We start from the raw sequence: 8,371 nt of genomic DNA, 5'->3' as shown, positions 1-8,371 counted from the left end.
TCTCTCTCGTGAGCTGGCAAGGACGACAGTGACACGAGCTTCGGCGATCGCTCCATCATCGGCAGCGGCGGCAACTGGCACGACGATGGCTCCAACAGCTGCGCGGGTCTCCCTCCTCCTCTCTTTGATCGTGTTGTTCCCTATCTCCACGACGACCTTGAGCTCCCCGCATGCGACAGTTTGGCGGCGGCAAGGCCTTCCCTTCCCTTCCTTCTTCTCCATTAAACTCTCTCTTCACTTTCTTTCTTTTTTGTTTCCGTGTGTGTGTGTGTGTGTGTGAAAGGTGGTGAAGGTAAGTCCGTGTGTGTGCTGAAGAGGGGGGTGGCAGCTAGGCTTAGGTAGTGGGTGAGTTAGGCCAGGGTTAGGTAAAATTAGGGTTTTGATTTGAGAATTAGGGTTTGGGTAGAGTATTAATTAAAAACTAAATTTAATCTAATATAATTAATTTTAAGAATACTATTTATTTTTTTCAACTTACAAATTATTTTTAATTAAGTACTCTAATTTAAAATTAGAAATAAATAAATAAATTTTCTTTTACTTCATAAAATTGATCAAAACTTTCAATTATTCAATTTAAATTGTATAAAATTCTCATTATTTTTAATTATTAAAACTTTAAATAAATTCCTAATATAAAAATACTTAATTATTTAGAAAATTCTATAAATACTAATGGATTTTGTTCCGGCCCGGCCCAGTTGGCATTATGCCCCGACTCGGGCGGCCGGCCTTACGAAGTTGTCGGACCCAAATCGGGAGACCGACCCGACACCTCCACCCCTCCAGCACAACACCCGACAGCTGGGAGAAAAGGAAACTTTTTGGAAGGCGAGTCTGTTCCTGTGGAACCCGCCCTAGGTACAGGGTATATAAGGGGAGGACCCTACCCCTCCCCGAGGTACATCACTATACCCTCACTTTTACTGCCATCTATACGAATTCTGACTTGAGCGTCGGAGTCCTTTTTGCAGGCGGCTCCCCCTCTTTCCAATACCACGACTCGGAAGGTCGCGAGGCCCCAGCCGTCCATCCTTTTATACGAACCTGAAAAGTCCGTCCCTTCACCAGTAACCCACTTCCAGACTCCCAGTCTCTTACACCCATTCTGTTCAACCAACTCGTTCGATACCTGGCAAAATGAACAGATTTTAAACTCAAAGTATAAAAAAATTAATTTACTTTTAGAAAAATGATTTTCTTTAAATAAAATTATCAAAAAATATAATAAATTATAAATAACTTACTATTTAATTTTCAAAAATTTGGGATCTTACATTTTTTATCTTTGTTATTATCTTATGAAACCTGAGACTGGAGATGGTGATGCTTTTATAACTAATGGCTTTTCAAATTAAAAAAAAAAGAGACTACAAACTCATGTTGGGATTTATAATAGTGCTCATAATCAAGTTTGGAGAAAATGTGAAGCACTTATGAAGCCAAAACATACAACAAATCAGTGCTGCTATTGAAAAGCAATCTAAGCAAGCTAAAAAGAATTATCAAACTCATTTGACAATCACAATTGATTGTATTAGATTTCTTTTGTGACAAGGCTTGGCCTTTCGTGGTAATGATGAGACAAATGATTTTGTTAATCAAGAAAATTTTTTGGAACTTCTAAACTTTCTTGCGCAACATAATGAAGAGATTGATCGTGCTTTAAAAATGCTCGTGGGAATCTTAAACTAAGAGCACCCTCAATTCAAAAAGACATTGTAAGAGCTACTGCAAGTGAAACGATAAAGTTATTGTTGATGATCTTGGGAATGAATTGTTTGCTATTTTGGTTGATGAAGCCGTGACATTTCTATTAAGGAGCAAATGTCAGTTTATTTAAAGTATGTGAATAAAAAAGACAAGTTAGGGAGCATTTTTTTGGTCTTGTTCATGTTTCTAATACCAATGATTTATCTTTAAAATTAGCATTGAAGTCATTATTAGAAACATATAATTTAAGTTTATCAAAAATATGTGGATAAAGATATGATGATGCAAATAATATGTAAGGGAAATTTAATGGTTTGAAAACTTTAATATTAAAAGAAAATTCTTTTGTTTTCTATGTACATTGTTTTGTCTATCAACTTCAGTTAGCTCTTATAATGGTTGTAAAAAAATAAGTTAAAATCGTTTTGCTTTTTAATTTGTTAACCAAATTGTATAATGTTATTGGAGTTTCGTGTAAACAAAGAGATATGCTTCGTGATAGTCAGATGACTAAGACAATTGAAGCATTACAAAGTTAAAAAATTTCAAGTCAACGTGGTTTGAATTAAGAAATAGCTTTAAAAAGAGCTGAAAACACTAGATGGGGTTCACACTATGAAACTATACTTAGATTAATTTCTTTGTTTCTATTCGTGGTCAGTGTTCTTGAATATGTTGAAGAAGATGGAAATAATTCGGAATAAAGAGTTGAAGCATGTCATTTAATGAATGTCATTCAATCTTTTGAATTCATTTTCAACTTGCACTTGATGAAAAATATCTTGGGAGTTACTAATGAGTTATCTCAAGTATTACAAAGAAATGATCAAGACATTGTAAATGCTATGGCATTGGTTAAAGTGTCTAAGCAATGGTTACAAAATATAAGAGATGATGGTTGGTCTCTTTTACTTGATGAAGTCTTATTGTTCTGTGACAAACATAATATTACTGTTCTAAAAATTGATGATATATTTGTGTCTCAAGAAAGATCAAGACACAAAACTCAAAAGATCTCAAATTTGTATTATTTTCAAATTGAGATATTCTATCATTTTTCAAAAGTGAATACTGAATTGCTTTTTTGTGTAACTTGTCTGAATCCAAGACACTCATTTTTTGCGTTTGATAAGGAGAAGTTAATCCAGTTAGTTCAATTTTATCCATTAAAATTTTCGTCCACTCAATTTTTGGCACTTGATAATTAACTTGAGAACTTCATATTAAATGTGCGTTCTCATAATCAATTCTCAAATTTAAATGGAATTAGTGCCTTTTCTCAGAAATTGGTTGAAACTCGAAAAATTATTGTTTATCCATTAGTGTTTCTTCTTTTGAAATTAGCTTTAGTTTTGCCCGTAGCAACTGCATCAGTTGAAAAAACTTTCTCTGCTATTAACATCATAAAGAGCTGACTTCGTAACTGTATGGGAGATGAATTTTTAAATAATTGTTTAGTGACATATTTAGAAAGAGAAACATTTGATTGTATTAACAATAAAAAAATAATTCAATCTTTTTAAAAATAGGAAACTTAGAAGAATGAAATTCTAAATTATTTGATATTATATTATTATTTTAATTTGTTAGTTAAATATTTTGAGGAGTAATCATATTTTATAATACCATAGTATAATTATAAAAATTATTATTATATTATATATATTTTGTTTTTCGATAAATTTTTTTGAATTCGTCACTGATTAACAGTACATTAATTTCGTTAAGTGTTAATGAAAAATTTGATAGTAGGATAATATTGATTTTATTTTAAATATTTTAGGATAAAAATAAAACGATTAAAATATTAGAAGTCAAAATAAGATTAATCTCAAACATTGAAGATCAAAATAGTATTTTTTTTATTAAAAATTACATTAGCTTTTAATAAAAAATGTATTAATATTTTTTATTAATTAATAATTAAACAAACTACATAAATTTATGTGCATTTATTTATATATATATATATATATTTGTATTTATACTTTTATTATTCTAACAAAAGAAACAAATCCAGCCTAATTTCAGTTGGAAATGAATGTCTAGTCCGAGTTTTTCCCACGCCATGTGAGCCGAACCTGTATGTTTTTTATGAATTTATGATGCAATTTTTTATAAATATTATTAAAAAAATAAAATATTTTTATCCTTAAAATTTGATTATTTTTCGCTAATTATATATTTTTTTGGTTTTTTTTGTCAACAGCCACTAATATTTTAAAAAAATCTAGAGATCAAATATGATTTTTTATTATATTTTTTAAATAGTTATCTAAATATTCTTATAAAGTTTTTGGATCAAATATATAACAGTTTGTTAAATACAAAAGTCATTTGTCATTTATGAAAAAATAATATTCTTTTTAAACTTTTTGTCTTATTTTTAAATAATTTAAAGATACTTTTGTTAATAAAAAAATTTAAAAATATTTTTGTGAGCGCTAAAATAATTCAGGTATATTTTTTATGGTTTATCCTTTCTGTAACACAGGATTTAAAACATTAATAATAATTTCCAGTAGTACATCAAACACACCATATATACATCTATTGTACAAAGGAATACAGACAGTAGCAACTAGCAAATTCTTATTTGCATTTTTCTGGGAACAAAAATGACCAAGGGGCAAGAACTGAAGAATGATTTGATTGTCAAAGTAGAACAAAATATCATGAAGAGAAATGATATGGATCAGTTTCACTACCCTGAAAAAGAAATTGACTTGAGAGACTTTCTTGTGCCTGTGGTCCTTCTATTCTTTCTTTATTTAGTGTTTTCCAACTCTGTTGGTTAAACTATACACATCTTTCTTTGTCGCATTGATTACTACTTTTTGTTTTATTTTTAATAGCACTTGCCTAATTGGGTTCTCAGCAACATATTCGCCAGAGTTGCCATGAATTGAAAAAAAAAAAAAAGGTCCAGTAGTTATATTTTTAATTTTATTTACTCCAAAAAAAACTTTATTTATGTGCTATTTATAAATTATAACCTGTTGTTAAAAAGATCTCGTTAACAAGTAGTATTTTAATTTTCTAAATATTACAAATAAAAATGTAAATTAAACACAAGATTTAAAATTTTTTACACATTAAATATATTAAAAAAATTAAAACCTTTCACTTTTATTTTAAAACCTATCACTATCTAAATCCAGCTGCTGGAGGACCTCCTTATAACTTGGGCACATGGTTCATAGATCTCTCAGATTTAATTCACAAGCAATGACCAAAATGGGGTTTGCTCACTCCTACTATATTAATATTATTTAATTTTAAAAAATATTGTTGATATATATAGCGTGTTGAAGGTCATGAATATAACGTTCTTGGAGCAAGCGAGTTTCAATTATTGTTTGGTTATCTTCTTCTGCTGCCCAACTTCCACCAATTAGAATCCAGAATATCGCATTCCATGCCGTATCTACCAAGCAAGATTTACTCATTTTGATAACATAATATAATATAACAAAATGTGGTATATCTCCTTTATTCCACCATCTTATTAGAAATTTAATTTGATTGATATATGCCTTGAGAAATTGTATGTAATGGCATCTCTAAAGCCAGTGTCATAGTTTAATTAAGTTTATTTCATTCTCACTTATTTAAACTAATTAACATGATGAACGAACTTGCAATATATTATTTATTCTACTAAGACTACGCCAGGAGAATTTGTTCCTTTTGCTTTTGAACATTCTCTCTTGTATTTATCGAAAAAACGATGAATTAACAAAGTTATTACTCGATTTTTTTGTGACTTAAAAGAAAATAAATAACAACAAGAAAAAAAAATAAATAAAAAATTGCTTAAAAAAGACAGTTTCGTTGAATACTACTCTTAAACTTTTTTAAAGGCAACGGAAGCTCCACTTGGGGAGAAAGGATCCTCATTGTAGTCTTTGCCATGATGCTGCTACTGTATTTGCATATCTCAATATCAACCTAAGATCAACACGCCATTTCCAAGACATAATATCTCGAATTTTTAACACCAAAGAATCAATAAACCCAGAGCAATCCTGTAAATTATTAACAATAGTAAAAGCCTCCATACAGTCTGTCTCACATATAATGTCTCTTTGTCCCGAGTCCCATGCTAAAAGAAAGCCTCTCTAAATAGCAAACAACTGTCATTGCAAAATGCTATGACTCTCAATTGTTCCCAGATAGCCTCGTTGCCACCTTCCCTTCCAATCTTTGCTAACACAAGCAAAACTAACTCGAGAATGGTGGAGGGGATAGACAGTCGTTGCAACTCAAAAATATTTCAGAACTCCTTTTTCAAGGACAAAGCCATACCAATTACCTTGTCTGTGGTCCAATGCTCATGAGAATGAAAGATCTCGTTATTCCTCGAACGCCAAATCCACCAGAGACCAGAAAAGAATCTAAAGGGGCGCTGTTTGCTGTTATGTAAGAACCAACTCATCAAATCCACTGGTTGATCGGAGATCCCTAAAGCTTGCCAAACTAGTTGGGCTTTTGGACAATCCTAAATACATTGTAAAACCAATTCCTGACCTGACAAACATCGTGGACAGCTATCCGTCTGCGAAATGCCCCTCATAAAACGAAATGCAGCAGTAGGAAGAGCCTCCCGAAGACATAGCCAGGCAAAAAATTTGTGCTTTTCCGGAACATGTTGACGCCAAAGCCAAAACCAATTACCCCTATCCTCCCAACTAAACATCTTCTGACTGAGTCACAAATAACCACAACGAGCATCATAAACCTTTAAAGCCGCACCAGTCCAACACCAACTGGCCTCTGAACTAGCTTGAACATCCAGGTTGTAAGAGTTAATGTTGCTCTGTAGAGAGTGATTTAGAGGAGAATAGATATTCTCAAGGTTCCACTGTCCAGATGACCAAAAGTCCAAGATCTTGAGATCCGAATCAGAAATGTGAACATAATCCATCTCTTGATACAATTGCCCCTTTCTTCTCCATTTAGAAAACCAAAAGTTATGTTCCAAATTCCTAATTCACCAAATAAAACCTTCCTTCAGAATATCCCAAACTTGACATATACTCTTCCAAACATAAGATTCCCTTCCTCGAGACCGACTGAAACAATCATTCTTAGAAGAATGATACTTCTCCGTCAACAGTTGAACTCATAGCTTGTCCGGATGGTGAAAATGTTGCCAAACTAGCTTTCCAAGAAGAGCAATATTAGTACAAAAAGGGTCTCTAATTCCCAGACCTCCAAACTTTTTAGGAATGACCAACACTTTCCAGTTAACTAGATTCAGGCCTCTACCATCAGCTTGACCCTTCCGTAGAAAGTTTCGCATCATGGATTCTATCTTATTAGTTACCCATTTAAGGAAGAGAGATACTTGCATGCGGTAAGTAGGAATCGCAATTACTACTGAGTTGAGCAAACAGAGTTTTCCTGCCTTATTAAGCAATCTCCCTTTCCAGCTGGCTAGCCTTCCCCGAATCTTGTCTAGAACATCGTTGAAAGTTGCGCGTGTCCCCCTAGAGTAATTAAGATTCACCCCTAAATACTTGCCCAAGTTCTGGACGAATCTGATGGAGGACACTCCGGTGAAAATCTCTTTTCTTGTCGCCGAAACATTCCTGGCGCATAGTGCTTTAGATTTCTCCACATTAACCTTCATCCCAGAGACTCTGCAGAAATTTTCTAAAGCTACCATTACAGTTTGAACTTGCTATTTTTCGGCTTTACAGAAAAGAAATAAATCATCGGCAAACATCAAATGAGAAATTCTTTGACCCCCTCTAGAAACCGCAACCGGCTTCCACAAGTCCTTATCAACTTGCTGATTAATAGAACAGGACAATCTCTCCATACACAACACAAACAGATACGGTGATATAGGATCTCCTTGCCTAAGACCCCTACTCAGAGTGAAGCTATTTAATCTATTCCCATTCTAGAAGATAGACAGTGAAAAAGCAGTGACACAACACATAATCAGATTAACTGTTGGAGGAGGAAAACCAAAACTCACAAGGATTTGTTTCAAAAATCCTCAATCCACTCTATCGTACGCTTTTTTACAAATCAATCTTAAAGGCCAAGGTGCCTTTCTTTAACTTTGTCTTCTTTATAAAATGAAGAACTTGATACGTTATAGACATACATAAAAAATTGAACGTGTATATCAATTTAATTTTTTTATTTAAAAAGAAGGTTCTTTTGAAAAATTATTTATTCATTCAACTTTTTTCGTTCGAACTACTTTTAACTTCCAATCATCATCAGATAGATTATACAAAATAATCAAGATAGGTATTAAATTTTATGGTAATGTTAAGAAGACTAAAAAATAGTCCGAATTTATTTTATTCAACATTCATTAATTGTTAATTGTGTCTTATTCAACAATTAATAAATGTTAAATAAAATAAATTCTCATTGATTTTGACTAAATTTTTAGTTACCAAATATTTTCATAAATTTTAAATGAATTTCGCTAGATAATCAACATCCAATCAGTCAACTTATCATCATCAATTAATAATTTTAATTTTTTAAATTATCATTAATTAATAATTATTTAAATTTTATTTTTTAAAAATATAAAATTAATAATTATAAATTATAATTATTTAAAATTAACTGATTAAAAATTATTTATTTATATTTTTTCATTTTAAATTTAGTAACCATTATAAAA

This window comes from Arachis duranensis, unplaced genomic scaffold (genome assembly GCF_000817695.3).
Source record: "Arachis duranensis cultivar V14167 unplaced genomic scaffold, aradu.V14167.gnm2.J7QH unplaced_Scaffold_232527, whole genome shotgun sequence".
NCBI lineage: Eukaryota > Viridiplantae > Streptophyta > Magnoliopsida > Fabales > Fabaceae > Arachis > Arachis duranensis.
Note: the sequence above shows the minus strand (reverse complement) of the source record.